The sequence below is a fragment of the Dendrobates tinctorius genome, unplaced genomic scaffold (genome assembly GCF_039654945.1).
Source record: "Dendrobates tinctorius isolate UK_male_01 unplaced genomic scaffold, ASM3965494v1 ptg000047l, whole genome shotgun sequence".
Classification (NCBI taxonomy): Eukaryota; Metazoa; Chordata; class Amphibia; order Anura; family Dendrobatidae; genus Dendrobates; species Dendrobates tinctorius.
Genome location: NW_027361715.1, coordinates 13,443,467 through 13,459,248, shown reverse-complemented (window position 1 = coordinate 13,459,248; position 15,782 = coordinate 13,443,467). Strand labels below are relative to the sequence as shown.

At 35.6% G+C, this 15,782-nt stretch overlaps 16 non-coding genes across 16 annotated transcripts; all 16 read left to right on the top strand.

Annotated features, from left to right (window-relative positions):
* Window positions 1-95: 95 nt before the first annotated feature.
* On the top strand, window positions 96-177 carry TRNAI-AAU (transfer RNA isoleucine (anticodon AAU)). The gene has a single exon. It is a non-coding gene; the product is annotated as a tRNA-Ile (tRNA).
* Window positions 178-415: 238 nt separating this feature from the next.
* Window positions 416-497, top strand: TRNAL-UAG (transfer RNA leucine (anticodon UAG)). Its single transcript has one exon. It is a non-coding gene; the product is annotated as a tRNA-Leu (tRNA).
* A 1,493-nt stretch (window positions 498-1,990) lies between these two features.
* Window positions 1,991-2,072, top strand: TRNAL-AAG (transfer RNA leucine (anticodon AAG)). Its single transcript has one exon. It is a non-coding gene; the product is annotated as a tRNA-Leu (tRNA).
* A 238-nt stretch (window positions 2,073-2,310) lies between these two features.
* Window positions 2,311-2,392, top strand: TRNAL-UAG (transfer RNA leucine (anticodon UAG)). The gene has a single exon. It is a non-coding gene; the product is annotated as a tRNA-Leu (tRNA).
* A 1,500-nt stretch (window positions 2,393-3,892) lies between these two features.
* TRNAL-AAG (transfer RNA leucine (anticodon AAG)) lies at window positions 3,893-3,974 on the top strand. Its single transcript has one exon. It is a non-coding gene; the product is annotated as a tRNA-Leu (tRNA).
* A 1,493-nt stretch (window positions 3,975-5,467) lies between these two features.
* Window positions 5,468-5,549, top strand: TRNAL-AAG (transfer RNA leucine (anticodon AAG)). The gene has a single exon. It is a non-coding gene; the product is annotated as a tRNA-Leu (tRNA).
* Window positions 5,550-5,787: 238 nt separating this feature from the next.
* Window positions 5,788-5,869, top strand: TRNAL-UAG (transfer RNA leucine (anticodon UAG)). Its single transcript has one exon. It is a non-coding gene; the product is annotated as a tRNA-Leu (tRNA).
* A 1,493-nt stretch (window positions 5,870-7,362) lies between these two features.
* On the top strand, window positions 7,363-7,444 carry TRNAL-AAG (transfer RNA leucine (anticodon AAG)). Its single transcript has one exon. It is a non-coding gene; the product is annotated as a tRNA-Leu (tRNA).
* A 238-nt stretch (window positions 7,445-7,682) lies between these two features.
* Window positions 7,683-7,764, top strand: TRNAL-UAG (transfer RNA leucine (anticodon UAG)). Its single transcript has one exon. It is a non-coding gene; the product is annotated as a tRNA-Leu (tRNA).
* Window positions 7,765-9,247: 1,483 nt separating this feature from the next.
* TRNAL-AAG (transfer RNA leucine (anticodon AAG)) lies at window positions 9,248-9,329 on the top strand. The gene has a single exon. It is a non-coding gene; the product is annotated as a tRNA-Leu (tRNA).
* Window positions 9,330-9,567: 238 nt separating this feature from the next.
* TRNAL-UAG (transfer RNA leucine (anticodon UAG)) lies at window positions 9,568-9,649 on the top strand. Its single transcript has one exon. It is a non-coding gene; the product is annotated as a tRNA-Leu (tRNA).
* A 1,493-nt stretch (window positions 9,650-11,142) lies between these two features.
* On the top strand, window positions 11,143-11,224 carry TRNAL-AAG (transfer RNA leucine (anticodon AAG)). Its single transcript has one exon. It is a non-coding gene; the product is annotated as a tRNA-Leu (tRNA).
* A 238-nt stretch (window positions 11,225-11,462) lies between these two features.
* On the top strand, window positions 11,463-11,544 carry TRNAL-UAG (transfer RNA leucine (anticodon UAG)). Its single transcript has one exon. It is a non-coding gene; the product is annotated as a tRNA-Leu (tRNA).
* A 1,811-nt stretch (window positions 11,545-13,355) lies between these two features.
* On the top strand, window positions 13,356-13,437 carry TRNAL-UAG (transfer RNA leucine (anticodon UAG)). The gene has a single exon. It is a non-coding gene; the product is annotated as a tRNA-Leu (tRNA).
* A 1,493-nt stretch (window positions 13,438-14,930) lies between these two features.
* Window positions 14,931-15,012, top strand: TRNAL-AAG (transfer RNA leucine (anticodon AAG)). The gene has a single exon. It is a non-coding gene; the product is annotated as a tRNA-Leu (tRNA).
* Window positions 15,013-15,250: 238 nt separating this feature from the next.
* Window positions 15,251-15,332, top strand: TRNAL-CAG (transfer RNA leucine (anticodon CAG)). Its single transcript has one exon. It is a non-coding gene; the product is annotated as a tRNA-Leu (tRNA).
* The last annotated feature ends 450 nt before the right edge of the window (window positions 15,333-15,782 follow it).

Here is a 15,782-nt window from a genome sequence, read left to right as displayed (position 1 = left end):
GAAACATGCCCATTTTCCCACATGCACAATTTTAAATGTAGTTAAATGTACTTCACTTACTCTAAGAAAACTTGCTTGAACATGAAAAAAAATGTGGTAGCATGGCCGAGCGGACTAAGGCGCTGGATTAATGCTCCAGTCTCTTTGGAGGCGTGGGTTCAAATCCCACTGCTGCCAATATTATAAGAATTTAAAAACATTTTCATCTTATTGCTTTGCTTTCAGTCAAATTAGCATATGCTTTTATGTACTTTGGTCTGAGTGTGTGCTTTTCTGTTTAAGAAAAAACATTTGATAGAATCTTTGCTTTCTCCAAATATTTAGATACTTGCCCATATTACAACATGATCAAGTTTGAAATGTATTCACATGTACTACACTTACTCCAAGGAACTTACATCAGTCAGTAAATGATGGTAGCATAGCCGAGCGGTCTAAGGCGCTGGATTTAGGCTCCAGTCTCTTTCGAGGCGTGGGTTCAAATCCCACTGCTGCCAATATTATGAGAATTTAAAAACATTTTTATCTTATTACTTTGCTTTCAGCCAAATTAGCATGTGCTCTTATGTACTTTGTTATGAGTGTGTGCTAAGGCTGTCTGAGGCGTCGGTTCAAATCCCACTGCTGCCAGTATTTTAACCTTTTGAACATATTTTTATGATTTTGCTAACACACAAATTAGCATGTGCTTTAACCTTGTTTTGTAGTTGTATAAGCGTGTGCTTTTCTTTTAAGGAAAAGACAGTTTATAGAATCATTGCTTTTTCCTTGAGCATAGAAAATTTCTCATCTTCAAAAATACAGAAATTTAAATATAGTCAAATGTTCTTCAGTTACTTTAAGTAGCTCAGAGGCGTAAGTTGAAATCCTACTGCTGCAACTATTATACGTTTTTGACAACATTTTGATCTTATTGCTATGATTTTGTTAAAAGAATAATTAACATGTGCTTTAATCTTCTTTTGCATTTGTATGAGTGTGTGTTTTTCTGTGTAGGAAAAGACAGATGTTAGAATCATTGCTTTTTTGTGCTTAGAGATTTGTTTATTTTTCAACCTGCACAAATTTTAAAAATAATCCAATGTACTTGTGTACTTATGAGGCATGGGTTCAAATCCAACTGCTGCCAGTATTAAGAGGTTCTGAAAACATTTTGATTTTATTCTTATTACTTTGCTTACAGTCAAATTAGCATGTGCTTTAATCTTTTGTATTTGTATGAGTGTGTGCTTTTCCGTTTAGGAAAAGACAGTTGATAGAATCATCGCTTTTTTGTGTTTAGAGATTTGTCTATTTTCCAACATGCACAAGTTTGAAATATAGTCTGTTGTAATTGTGTGCTTCTGAGGTGTGGGTTCAAATCCCACAGATGTTAGTAAGAGGAGGTTTTCATAACCTATTGAACGCATTCTTTTATATTGCAAACAGTGAAATTAATGTGTGCTCCAATGTACTTTTGTATTTGTATGATTGTGTACTTTTCTGCCAAGGAAAAGACAGTGGATAGAACCATTGCTTTTTCCTAAGGCCTGTTTCCCACATCCGTTTGTATCCATCAGTCAAAATCCGCCATCTTGCAAAAAAAAGATATGCCATTGTTTTCTCTTTCTCTCTCTCTCTTTCCCCCCATGGGCTCAAATCCAACTGCTGCCAGTATTAAGAGGTTCTGAAAACCTTTTGATTTTATTCTTATTACTTTGCTTACAGTCAAATTAAGTCTCTCTCTCTCCTTCCCCAGTCAGCGGTTCCTTTAAAATTCTTCCTTTGACTGATTCGATAAAATAACGGTCCGGTGCCAAATGTTGTGATCAGTACAGGAATGGATCCGCTATCCGCCATTATAGCGGATTTTGACTGACCAAAAAAACTGATGTGTGAAACAGGCCTTATATTTAGAAACATGCCCATTTTCCCACATGCACAATTTTAAATGTAGTTAAATGTACTTCACTTACTCTAAGAAAACTTGCTTGAACATGAAATAAAATGTGGAAGCATGGCCGAGCGGTCTAAGGTGCTGGATTAAGGCTCCAGTCGCTTTGGAGGCGTGGGTTCAAATCCCACTGCTGCCAATATTATAAGAATTTAAAAACATTTTCATCTTATTGCTTTGCTTTCAGTCAAATTAGCATATGCTTTTATGTACTTTGGTATGAGTGTGTGCTTTTCTGTTTAAGAAAAAACATTTGATAGAATCATTGCTTTCTCCAAATATTTAGATACTTGCCCATATTCCAACATGATCAAGTTTGAAATGTATTCACATGTACTACACTTACTCCAAGGAACTTACATCACACAGTAAATAATGGTAGCATGGCCGAGCGGTCTAAGGCGCTGGATTTAGGCTCCAGTCTCTTTCGAGGCGTGGGTTCAAATCCCACTGCTGCCAATATTATGAGAATTTAAAAACATTTTCATCTTATTACTTTGCTTTCAGCCAAATTAGCAAATTAGCAAATTAGCATTATGTACTTTGTTATGAGTGTGTGCTAAGGCTGTCTGAGGCGTCGGTTCAAATCCCACTGCTGCCAGTATTTTTACCTATTGAACATATTTTTATGATTTTGCTAACACACAAATTAGCATGTGCTTTAACCTTGTTTTGTAGTTGTATAAGCGTGTGCTTTTCTTTTAAGGAAAAGACAGTTTATAGAATCATTGCTTTTTCCTTGAGCATAGAAACTTTCTCATCTTCAAAAATACAGAAATTTAAATATAGTCAAATGTTCTTCAGTTACTTTAAGTAGCTCAGAGGCGTAAGTTGAAATCCTACTGCTGCAACTATTATACGTTTTTGACAACATTTTGATCTTATTGCTATGATTTTGTTAAAAGAATAATTAACATGTGCTTTAATCTTCTTTTGCATTTGTATGAGTGTGTTTTTTTCTGTTTAGGAAAAGACAGATGTTAGAATCATTGCTTTTTTGTGCTTAGAGATTTGTTTATTTTTCAACCTGCACAAATTTTAAAAATAATCCAATGTACTTGTGTACTTATGAGGCATGGGTTCAAATCCAACTGCTGCCAGTATTAAGAGTTTCTGAAAACCTTTTGATTTTATTCTTATTACTTTGCTTACAGTCAAATTAGCATGTGCTTTAATCTTTTGTATTTGTATGAGTGTGTGCTTTTCCGTTTAGGAAAAGACAGTTGATAGAATCATTGCTTTTTTGTGTTTAGAGATTTGTCTATTTTCCAACATGCACAAGTTTGAAATATAGTCTGTTGTAATTGTGTGCTTCTGAGGTGTGGGTGCAAATCCCACAGATGTTAGTAAGAGGAGGTTTTCATAACCTATTGAATGCATTCTTTTATATTGCAAACAGTGAAATTAATGTGTGCTCCAATGTACTTTTGTATTTGTATGATTGTGTACTTTTCTGCTAAGGAAAAGACAGTGGATAGAACCATTGCTTTTTCCTAAGGCCTGTTTCCCACATCCGTTTGTATCCATCAGTCAAAATCCGCCATCGTGCAAAAAAAGATATGCCATTTTTTTCTCTCTCTCTCTCTCTTTCCCCCCCATGGGCTCAAATCCAACTGCTGCCAGTATTAAGAGGTTCTGAAAACCTTTTAATTTTATTTTTATTACTTTGCTTACAGTCAAATTAAGTCTCTCTCTCTCCTTCCCCAGTCAGCGGTTCCTTTAAAATTATTCCTTTGACTGATTCGATAAAATAACGGTCCGGTGCCAAACGTTGTGATCAGTACAGGAACGGATCCGTTATCCGCCATTATAGCGGATTTTGACTGACCAAAAAAACTGATGTGTGAAGCAGGCCTTATATTTAGAAACATGCCCATTTTCCCACATGCACAATTTTAAATGTAGTTAAATGTACTTCACTTACTCTAAGAAAACTTGCTTGAACATGAAAAAAAATGTGGTAGCATGGCCGGGCGGTCTCAGGCGCTGGAATAAGGCTCCAGTCTCTTTGGAGGCGTGGGTTCAAGTCCCACTGCTGCCAATATTATGAGAAATTAAAAACATTTTCATCTTATTACTTTGCTTTCAGCCAAATTAGCATGTGCTCTTATGTACTTTGTTATGAGTGTGTGCTAAGGCAGTCTGAGGCGTCGGTTCAAATCCCACTGCTGCCAGTATTTTAACCTTTTGAACATATTTTTATCATTTTGCTAACACACAAATTAGCATGTGCTTTAACCTTGTTTTGTAGTTGTATAAGCGTGTGCTTTTCTTTTAAGGAAAAGACAGTTTATAGAATCATTGCTTTTTCCTTGAGCATAGAAACTTTCTCATCTTCAAAAATACAGAAATTTAAATATAGTCAAATGTTCTTCAGTTACTTTAAGTAGCTCAGAGGCGTAAGTTGAAATCCTACTGCTGCAACTATTATACGTTTTTGACAACATTTTGATCTTATTGCTATGATTTTGTTAAAAGAATAATTAACATGTGCTTTAATCTTCTTTTGCATTTGTATGAGTGTGTGTTTTTCTGTTTAGGAAAAGACAGATGTTAGAATCATTGCTTTTTTGTGCTTAGAGATTTGTTTATTTTTCAACCAGCACAAATTTTAAAAATAATCCAATGTACTTGTGTACTTATGAGGCATGGGTTCAAATCCAGCTGCTGCCAGTATTAAGAGGTTCTGAAAACCTTTTGATTTTATTCTTATTACTTTGCTTACAGTCAAATTAGCATGTGCTTTAATCTTTTGTATTTGTATGAGTGTGTGCTTTTCCGTTTAGGAAAAGACAGTTGATAGAATCATCGCTTTTTTGTGTTTAGAGATTTGTCTATTTTCCAACATGCACAAGATTGAAATATAGTCTGTTGTAATTGTGTGCTTCTGAGGTGTGGGTTCAAATCCCACAGATGTTAGTAAGAGGAGCTTTTCATAACCTATTGAACGCATTCTTTTATATTGCAAACAGTGAAATTAATGTGTGCTCCAATGTACTTTTGTATTTGTATGATTCTGTACTTTTCTGCCAAGGAAAAGACAGTGGATAGAACCATTGCTTTTTCCTAAGGCCTGTTTCCCACATCCGTTTGTATCCATCAGTCAAAATCCGCCATCTTGCAAAAAAAAGATATGCCATTGTTTTCTCTTTCTCTCTCTCTCTTTCCCCCCATGGGCTCAAATCCAACTGCTGCCAGTATTAAGAGGTTCTGAAAACCTTTTGATTTTATTCTTATTACTTTGCTTACAGTCAAATTAAGTCTCTCTCTCTCCTTCCCCAGTCAGCGGTTCCTTTAAAATTCTTCCTTTGACTGATTCGATAAAATAACGGTCCGGTGCCAAACGTTGTGATCAGTACAGGAATAGATCCGCTATCCGCCATTATAGCGGATTTTGACTGACCAAAAAAACTGATGTGTGAAACAGGCCTTATATTTAGAAACATGCCCATTTTCCCACATGCACAATTTTAAATGTAGTTAAATGTACTTCACTTACTCTAAGAAAACTTGCTTGAACATGATATAAAATGTGGAAGCATGGCCGAGTGGTCTAAGGTGCTGGATTAAGGCTCCAGTCGCTTTGGAGGCGTGGGTTCAAATCCCACTGCTGCCAATATTATAAGAATTTAAAAACATTTTCATCTTATTGCTTTGCTTTCAGTCAAATTAGCATATGCTTTTATGTACTTTGGTATGAGTGTGTGCTTTTCTGTTTAAGAAAAAACATTTGATAGAATCATTGCTTTCTCCAAATATTTAGATACTTGCCCATATTCCAACATGATCAAGTTTGAAATGTATTCACATGTACTACACTTACTCCAAGGAACTTACATTACGCAGTAAATAATGGTAGCATGGCCGAGCGGTCTAAGGAGCTGGATTTAGGCTCCAGTCTCTTTCGAGGCGTGGGTTCAAATCCCACTGCTGCCAATATTATGAGAATTTAAAAACATTTTCATCTTATTACTTTGCTTTCAGCCAAATTAGCATGTGCTCTTATGTACTTTGTTATGAGTGTGTGCTAAGGCTGTCTGAGGCGTCGGTTCACATCCCACTGCTGCCAGTATTTTAACCTTTTGAACATATTTTAATGATTTTGCTAACACACAAATTAGCATGTGCTTTAACCTTGTTTTGTAGTTGTATAAGCGTGTGCTTTTCTTTTAAGGAAAAGACAGTTTATAGAATCATTGCTTTTTCCTTGAGCATAGAAACTTTCTCATCTTCAAAAATACAGAAATTTAAATATAGTCAAATGTTCTTCAGTTACTTTAAGTAGCTCAGAGGCGTAAGTTGAAATCCTACTGCTGCAACTATTATACGTTTTTGACAACATTTTGATCTTATTGCTATGATTTTGTTAAAAGAATAATTAACATGTGCTTTAATCTTCTTTTGCATTTGTATGAGTGTGTGTTTTTCTGTTTAGGAAAAGACAGATGTTAAAATCATTGCTTTTTTGTGCTTAGAGATTTGTTTATTTTTCAACCTGCACAAATTTTAAAAACAATCCAATGTACTTGTGTACTTATGAGGCATGGGTTCAAATCCAGCTGCTGCCAGTATTAAGAGGTTCTGAAAACCTTTTGATTTTATTCTTATTACTTTGCTTACAGTCAAATTAGCATGTGCTTTAATCTTTTGTATTTGTATGAGTGTGTGCTTTTCCGTTTAGGAAAAGACAGTTGATAGAATCATCGCTTTTTTGTGTTTAGAGATTTCTCTATTTTCCAACATGCACAAGTTTGAAATATAGTCTGTTGTAATTGTGTGCTTCTGAGGTGTGGGTTCAAATCCCACAGATGTTAGTAAGAGGACGTTTTCATAACCTATTGAACGCATTCTTTTAAATTGCAAACAGTGAAATTAATGTGTGCTCCAATGTACTTTTGTATTTGTATGATTGTGTACTTTTGTGCTAAGGAAAAGACAGTGGATAGAACCATTGCTTTTTCCTAAGGCCTGTTTCCCACATCTGTTTGTATCCATCAGTCAAAATCCGCCATCTTGCAAAAAAAAGATATGCCATTGTTTTCTCTCTCTCTCTCTCTCTTTCTCCCCATGGGCTCAAATCCAACTGCTGCCAGTATTAAGAGGTTCTGAAGACCTTTTAATTTTATTCTTATTACTTTGCTTACAGTCAAATGAAGTCTCTCTCTCTCCTTCCCCAGTCAGCGGATCCTTTAAAATTATTCCTTTGACTGATTCGATAAAATAACGGTCCGGTGCCAAACGTTGTGATCAGTACAGGAACGGATCCGTTATCCGCCATTATAGCGGATTTTGACTGACCAAAAAAACTGATGTGTGAAGCAGGCCTTATATTTAGAAACATGCCCATTTTCCCACATGCACAATTTTAAATGTAGTTAAATGTACTTCACTTACTCTAAGAAAACTTGCTTGAACATGAAAATAAATGTGGTAACATGGCCGAGCGGTCTAAGGCGCTGGATTAAGGCTCCCGTCTCTTTGGAGGGGTGGGTTCAAATCCCACTGCTGCCAATATTATAAGAAGTTAAAAACATTTTCATCTTATTGCTTTGCTTTCAGTCAAATTAGCATATGCTTTTATGTACTTTGGTCTGAGTGTGTGCTTTTCTGTTTAAGAAAAAACATTTGATAGAATCATTGCTTTCTCCAAATATTTAGATACTTGCCCATATTCCAACATGATCAAGTTTGAAATGTATTCACATGTACTACACTTACTCCAAGGAACTTACATCACACAGTAAATGATGGTAGCATGGCCGAGCGGTCTAAGGCGCTGGATTTAGGCTCCAGTCTCTTTCGAGGCGTGGGTTCAAATCCCACTGCTGCCAATATTATGAGAATTTAAAAACATTTTCATCTTATTACTTTGATTTCAGCCAAATTAGCATGTGCTCTTATGTACTTTGTTATGAGTGTGTGCTAAGGCTGTCTGAGGCGTCGGTTCAAATCCCACTGCTGCCAGTATTTTAACCTTTTGAACATATTTTTATGATTTTGCTAACACACAAATTAGCATGTGCTTTAACCTTGTTTTGTAGTTGTATAAGCGTGTGCTTTTCTTTTAAGGAAAAGACAGTTTATAGAATCATTGCTTTTTCCTTGAGCATAGAAAATTTCTCATCTTCAAAAATACAGAAATTTAAATATAGTCAAATGTTCTTCAGTTACTTTAAGTAGCTCAGAGGCGTAAGTTGAAATCCTACTGCTGCAACTATTATACGTTTTTGACAACATTTTGATCTTATTGCTATGATTTTGTTAAAAGAATAATTAACATGTGCTTTAATCTTCTTTTGCATTTGTATGAGTGTGTGTTTTTCTGTGTAGGAAAAGACAGATGTTAGAATCATTGCTTTTTTGTGCTTAGAGATTTGTTTATTTTTCAACCTGCACAAATTTTAAAAATAATCCAATGTACTTGTGTACTTATGAGGCATGGGTTCAAATCCAACTGCTGCCAGTATTAAGAGGTTCTGAAAACCTTTTGATTTTATTCTTATTACTTTGCTTACAGTCAAATTAGCATGTGCTTTAATCTTTTGTATTTGTATGAGTGTGTGCTTTTCCGTTTAGGAAAAGACAGTTGATAGAATCATCGCTTTTTTGTGTTTAGAGATTTGTCTATTTTCCAACATGCACAAGATTGAAATATAGTCTGTTGTAATTGTGTGCTTCTGAGGTGTGGGTTCAAATCCCACAGATGTTAGTAAGAGGAGGTTTTCATAATCTATTGAACGCATTCTTTTATATTGCAAACAGTGAAATTAATGTGTGCTCCAATGTACTTTTGTATTTGTATGATTGTGTACTTTTCTGCTAAGGAAAAGGCAGTGGATAGAACCATTGCTTTTTCCTAAGGCCTGTTTCCCACATCCGTTTGTATCCATCAGTCAAAATCCGCCATCTTGCAAAAAAAAGATATGCCATTGTTTTCTCTCTCTCTCTCTCTCTTTCCCCCCATGGGCTCAAATCCAACTGCTGCCAGTATTAAGAGGTTCTGAAAACCTTTTGATTTTATTCTTATTACTTTGCTTACAGTCAAATTAAGTCTCTCCCCAGTCAGCGGTTCCTTTAAAACTATTCCTTTGACTGATTCGATAAAATAACGGTCCGGTGCCAAACGTTGTGATCAGTACAGGAACGGATCCATTATCCGCCATTATAGCGGATTTTGACTGACCAAAAAAACTGATGTGTGAAGCAGGCCTTATATTTAGAAACATGCCCATTTTCCCACATGCACAATTTTAAATGTAGTTAAATGTACTTCACTTACTCTAAGAAAACTTGCTTGAACATGAAAAAAAATGTGGTAGCATGGCCGAGCGGACTAAGTCGCTGGATTAAGGCTCCAGTCTCTTTGGAGGCGTGGGTTCAAATCCCACTGCTGCCAATATTATAAGAATTTAAAAACATTTTCATCTTATTGCTTTGCTTTCAGTCAAATTAGCATATGCTTTTATGTACTTTGGTCTGAGTGTGTGCTTTTCTGTTTAAGAAAAAACATTTGATAGAATCATTGCTTTCTCCAAATATTTAGATACTTGCCCATATTACAACATGATCAAGTTTGAAATGTATTCACATGTACTACACTTACTCCAAGGAACTTACATCACACAGTAAATGATGGTAGCATAGCCGAGCGGTCTAAGGCGCTGGATTTAGGCTCCAGTCTCTTTCGAGGCGTGGGTTCAAATCCCACTGCTGCCAATATTATGAGAATTTAAAAACATTTTTATCTTAATACTTTGCTTTCAGCCAAATTAGCATGTGCTTTTATGTACTTTGTTATGAGTGTGTGCTAAGGCTGTCTGAGGCGTCGGTTCAAATCCCACTGCTGCCAGTATTTTAACCTTTTGAACATATTTTTATGATTTTGCTAACACACAAATTAGCATGTGCTTTAACCTTGTTTTGTAGTTGTATAAGCGTGTGCTTTTCTTTTAAGGAAAAGACAGTTTATAGAATCATTGCTTTTTCCTTGAGCATAGAAAATTTCTCATCTTCAAAAATACAGAAATTTAAATATAGTCAAATGTTCTTCAGTTACTTTAAGTAGCTCAGAGGCGTAAGTTGAAATCCTACTGCTGCAACTATTATACGTTTTTGACAACATTTTGATCTTATTGCTATGATTTTGTTAAAAGAATAATTAACATGTGCTTTAATCTTCTTTTGCATTTGTATGAGTGTGTGTTTTTCTGTGTAGGAAAAGACAGATGTTAGAATCATTGCTTTTTTGTGCTTAGAGATTTGTTTATTTTTCAACCTGCACAAATTTTAAAAATAATCCAATGTACTTGTGTACTTATGAGGCATGGGTTCAAATCCAACTGCTGCCAGTATTAAGAGGTTCTGAAAACCTTTTGATTTTATTCTTATTACTTTGCTTACAGTCAAATTAGCATGTGCTTTAATCTTTTGTATTTGTATGAGTGTGTGCTTTTCCGTTTAGGAAAAGACAGTTGATAGAATCATCGCTTTTTTGTGTTTAGAGATTTGTCTATTTTCCAACATGCACAAGATTGAAATATAGTCTGTTGTAATTGTGTGCTTCTGAGGTGTGGGTTCAAATCCCACAGATGTTAGTAAGAGGAGGTTTTCATAACCTATTGAACGCATTCTTTTATATTGCAAACAGTGAAATTAATGTGTGCTCCAATGTACTTTTGTATTTGTATGATTGTGTACTTTTCTGCCAAGGAAAAGACAGTGGATAGAACCATTGCTTTTTCCTAAGGCCTGTTTCCCACATCCGTTTGTATCCATCAGTCAAAATCCGCCATCTTGCAAAAAAAAGATATGCCATTGTTTTCTCTTTCTCTCTCTCTCTTTCCCCCCATGGGCTCAAATCCAACTGCTGCCAGTATTAAGAGGTTCTGAAAACCTTATGATTTTATTCTTATTACTTTGCTCACAGTCAAATTAAGTCTCTCTCTCTCCTTCCCCAGTCAGCGGTTCCTTTAAAATTCTTCCTTTGACTGATTCGATAAAATAACGGTCGGGTGCCAAACGTTGTGATCAGTACAGGAATGGATCCGCTATCCGCCATTATAGCGGATTTTGACTGACCAAAAAAACTGATGTGTGAAACAGGCCTTATATTTAGAAACATGCCCATTTTCCCACATGCACAATTTTAAATGTAGTTAAATGTACTTCACTTACTCTAAGAAAACTTGCTTGAACATGAAATAAAATGTGGAAGCATGGCCGAGCGGTCTAAGGTGCTGGATTAAGGCTCCAGTCGCTTTGGAGGCGTGGGTTCAAATCCCACTGCTGCCAATATTATAAGAATTTAAAAACATTTTCATCTTATTGCTTTGCTTTCAGTCAAATTAGCATATGCTTTTATGTACTTTGGTATGAGTGTGTGCTTTTCTGTTTAAGAAAAAACATTTGATAGAATCATTGCTTTCTCCAAATATTTAGATACTTGCCCATATTCCAACATGATCAAGTTTGAAATGTATTCACATGTACTACACTTACTCCAAGGAACTTACATCACACAGTAAATAATGGTAGCATGGCCGAGCGGTCTAAGGCGCTGGATTTAGGCTCCAGTCTCTTTCGAGGCGTGGGTTCAAATCCCACTGCTGCCAATATTATGAGAATTTAAAAACATTTTCATCTTATTACTTTGCTTTCAGCCAAATTAGCATGTGCTCTTATGTACTTTGTTATGAGTGTGTGCTAAGGCTGTCTGAGGCGTCGGTTCAAATCCCACTGCTGCCAGTATTTTTACCTATTGAACATATTTTTATGATTTTGCTAACACACAAATTAGCATGTGCTTTAACCTTGTTTTGTAGTTGTATAAGCGTGTGCTTTTCTTTTAAGGAAAAGACAGTTTATAGAATCATTGCTTTTTCCTTGAGCATAGAAACTTTCTCATCTTCAAAAATACAGAAATTTAAATATAGTCAAATGTTCTTCAGTTACTTTAAGTAGCTCAGAGGCGTAAGTTGAAATCCTACTGCTGCAACTATTATACGTTTTTGACAACATTTTGATCTTATTGCTATGATTTTGTTAAAAGAATAATTAACATGTGCTTTAATCTTCTTTTGCATTTGTATGAGTGTGTTTTTTTCTGTTTAGGAAAAGACAGATGTTAGAATCATTGCTTTTTTGTGCTTAGAGATTTGTTTATTTTTCAACCTGCACAAATTTTAAAAATAATCCAATGTACTTGTGTACTTATGAGGCATGGGTTCAAATCCAACTGCTGCCAGTATTAAGAGTTTCTGAAAACCTTTTGATTTTATTCTTATTACTTTGCTTACAGTCAAATTAGCATGTGCTTTAATCTTTTGTATTTGTATGAGTGTGTGCTTTTCCGTTTAGGAAAAGACAGTTGATAGAATCATTGCTTTTTTGTGTTTAGAGATTTGTCTATTTTCCAACATGCACAAGTTTGAAATATAGTCTGTTGTAATTGTGTGCTTCTGAGGTGTGGGTGCAAATCCCACAGATGTTAGTAAGAGGAGGTTTTCATAACCTATTGAATGCATTCTTTTATATTGCAAACAGTGAAATTAATGTGTGCTCCAATGTACTTTTGTATTTGTATGATTGTGTACTTTTCTGCTAAGGAAAAGACAGTGGATAGAACCATTGCTTTTTCCTAAGGCCTGTTTCCCACATCCGTTTGTATCCATCAGTCAAAATCCGCCATCGTGCAAAAAAAGATATGCCATTTTTTTCTCTCTCTCTCTCTCTTTCCCCCCCATGGGCTCAAATCCAACTGCTGCCAGTATTAAGAGGTTCTGAAAACCTTTTAATTTTATTTTTATTACTTTGCTTACAGTCAAATTAAGTCTCTCTCTCTCCTTCCCCAGTCAGCGGTTCCTTTAAAATTATTCCTTTGACTGATTCGATAAAATAACGGTCCGGTGCCAAACGTTGTGATCAGTACAGGAACGGATCCGTTATCCGCCATTATAGCGGATTTTGACTGACCAAAAAAACTGATGTGTGAAGCAGGCCTTATATTTAGAAACATGCCCATTTTCCCACATGCACAATTTTAAATGTAGTTAAATGTACTTCACTTACTCTAAGAAAACTTGCTTGAACATGAAAAAAAATGTGGTAGCATGGCCGGGCGGTCTCAGGCGCTGGAATAAGGCTCCAGTCTCTTTGGAGGCGTGGGTTCAAAACCCACTGCTGCCAATATTATAAGAAGTTAAAAACATTTTCATCTTATTGCTTTGCTTTCAGTCAAATTAGCATATGCTTTTATGTACTTTGGTATGAGTGTGTGCTTTTCTGTTTAAGAAAAAACATTTGATAGAATCATTGCTTTCTCCAAATATTTAGATACTTGCCCATATTCCAACATTATCAAGTTTGAAATGTATTCACATGTACTACACTTACTCCAAGGAACTTACATCACTCAGTAAATGATGGTAGCATGGCCGAGCGGTCTAAGGCGCTGGTTTTAGGCTCCAGTCTCTTTCGAGGCGTGGGTTCAAGTCCCACTGCTGCCAATATTATGAGAAATTAAAAACATTTTCATCTTATTACTTTGCTTTCAGCCAAATTAGCATGTGCTCTTATGTACTTTGTTATGAGTGTGTGCTAAGGCAGTCTGAGGCGTCGGTTCAAATCCCACTGCTGCCAGTATTTTAACCTTTTGAACATATTTTTATCATTTTGCTAACACACAAATTAGCATGTGCTTTAACCTTGTTTTGTAGTTGTATAAGCGTGTGCTTTTCTTTTAAGGAAAAGACAGTTTATAGAATCATTGCTTTTTCCTTGAGCATAGAAACTTTCTCATCTTCAAAAATACAGAAATTTAAATATAGTCAAATGTTCTTCAGTTACTTTAAGTAGCTCAGAGGCGTAAGTTGAAATCCTACTGCTGCAACTATTATACGTTTTTGACAACATTTTGATCTTATTGCTATGATTTTGTTAAAAGAATAATTAACATGTGCTTTAATCTTCTTTTGCATTTGTATGAGTGTGTGTTTTTCTGTTTAGGAAAAGACAGATGTTAGAATCATTGCTTTTTTGTGCTTAGAGATTTGTTTATTTTTCAACCTGCACAAATTTTAAAAATAATCCAATGTACTTGTGTACTTATGAGGCATGGGTTCAAATCCAGCTGCTGCCAGTATTAAGAGGTTCTGAAAACCTTTTGATTTTATTCTTATTACTTTGCTTACAGTCAAATTAGCATGTGCTTTAATCTTTTGTATTTGTATGAGTGTGTGCTTTTCCGTTTAGGAAAAGACAGTTGATAGAATCATCGCTTTTTTGTGTTTAGAGATTTGTCTATTTTCCAACATGCACAAGTTTGAAATATAGTCTGTTGTAATTGTGTGCTTCTGAGGTGTGGGTTCAAATCCCACAGATGTTAGTAAGAGGAGGTTTTCATAACCTATTGAACGCATTCTTTTACATTGCAAACAGTGAAATTAATGTGTGCTCCAATGTACTTTTGTAATTGTATGATTGTGTACTTTTCTGCTAAGGAAAAGACAGTGGATAGAACCATTGCTTTTTCCTAAGGCCTGTTTCCCACATCCGTTTGTATCCATCAGTCAAAATCCGCCATCTTGCAAAAAAAAGATATGCCATTGTTTTCTCTCTCTCTCTCTCTCTTTCCCCCCATGGGCTCAAATCCAACTGCTGCCAGTATTAAGAGGTTCTGAAAACCTTTTGATTTTATTCTTATTACTTTCCTTACAGTCAAATTAAGTCTCTCTCTCTCCTTCCCCAGTCAGCGGTTCCTTTAAAACTATTCCTTTGACTGATTCGATAAAATAACGGTCCGGTGCCAAACGTTGTGATCAGTACAGGAACGGATCCGTTATCCGCCATTATAGCGGATTTTGACTGACCAAAAAAACTGATGTGTGAAGCAGGCCTTATATTTAGAAACATGCCCATTTTCCCACATGCACAATTTTAAATGTAGTTAAATGTACTTCACTTACTCTAAGAAAACTTGCTTGAACATGAAAAAAAATGTGGTAGCATGGCAGAGCGGACTAAGGCGCTGGATTAAGGCTCCAGTCTCTTTGGAGGCGTGGGTTCAAATCCTACTGCTGCCAATATTATAAGAATTTAAAAACATTTTCATCTTATTGCTTTGCTTTCAGTCAAATTAGCATATGCTTTTATGTACTTTGGTCTGAGTGTGTGCTTTTCTGTTTAAGAAAAAACATTTGATAGAATCATTGCTTTCTCCAAATATTTAGATACTTGCCCATATTACAACATGATCAAGTTTGAAATGTATTCACATGTACTACACTTACTCCAAGGAACTTACATCACACAGTAAATGATGGTAGCATAGCCGAGCGGTCTAAGGCGCTGGATTCAGGCTCCAGTCTCTTTCGAGGCGTGGGTTCAAATCCCACTGCTGCCAATATTATGAGAATTCAAAAACATTTTTATCTTATTACTTTGCTTTCAGCCAAATTAGCATGTGCTCTTATGTACTTTGTTATGAGTGTGTGCTAAGGCTGTCTGAGGCGTCGGTTCAAATCCCACTGCTGCCAGTATTTTAACCTTTTGAACATATTTTTATGATTTTGCTAACACACAAATTAGCATGTGCTTTAACCTTGTTTTGTAGTTGTATAAGCGTGTGCTTTTCTTTTAAGGAAAAGACAGTTTATAGAATCATTGCTTTTTCCTTGAGCATAGAAAATTTCTCATCTTCAAAAATACAGAAATTTAAATATAGTCAAATGTTCTTCAGTTACTTTAAGTAGCTCAGAGGCGTAAGTTGAAATCCTACTGCTGCAACTATTATACGTTTTTGACAACATTTTGATCTTATTGCTATGATTTTGTTAAAAGAATAATTAACATG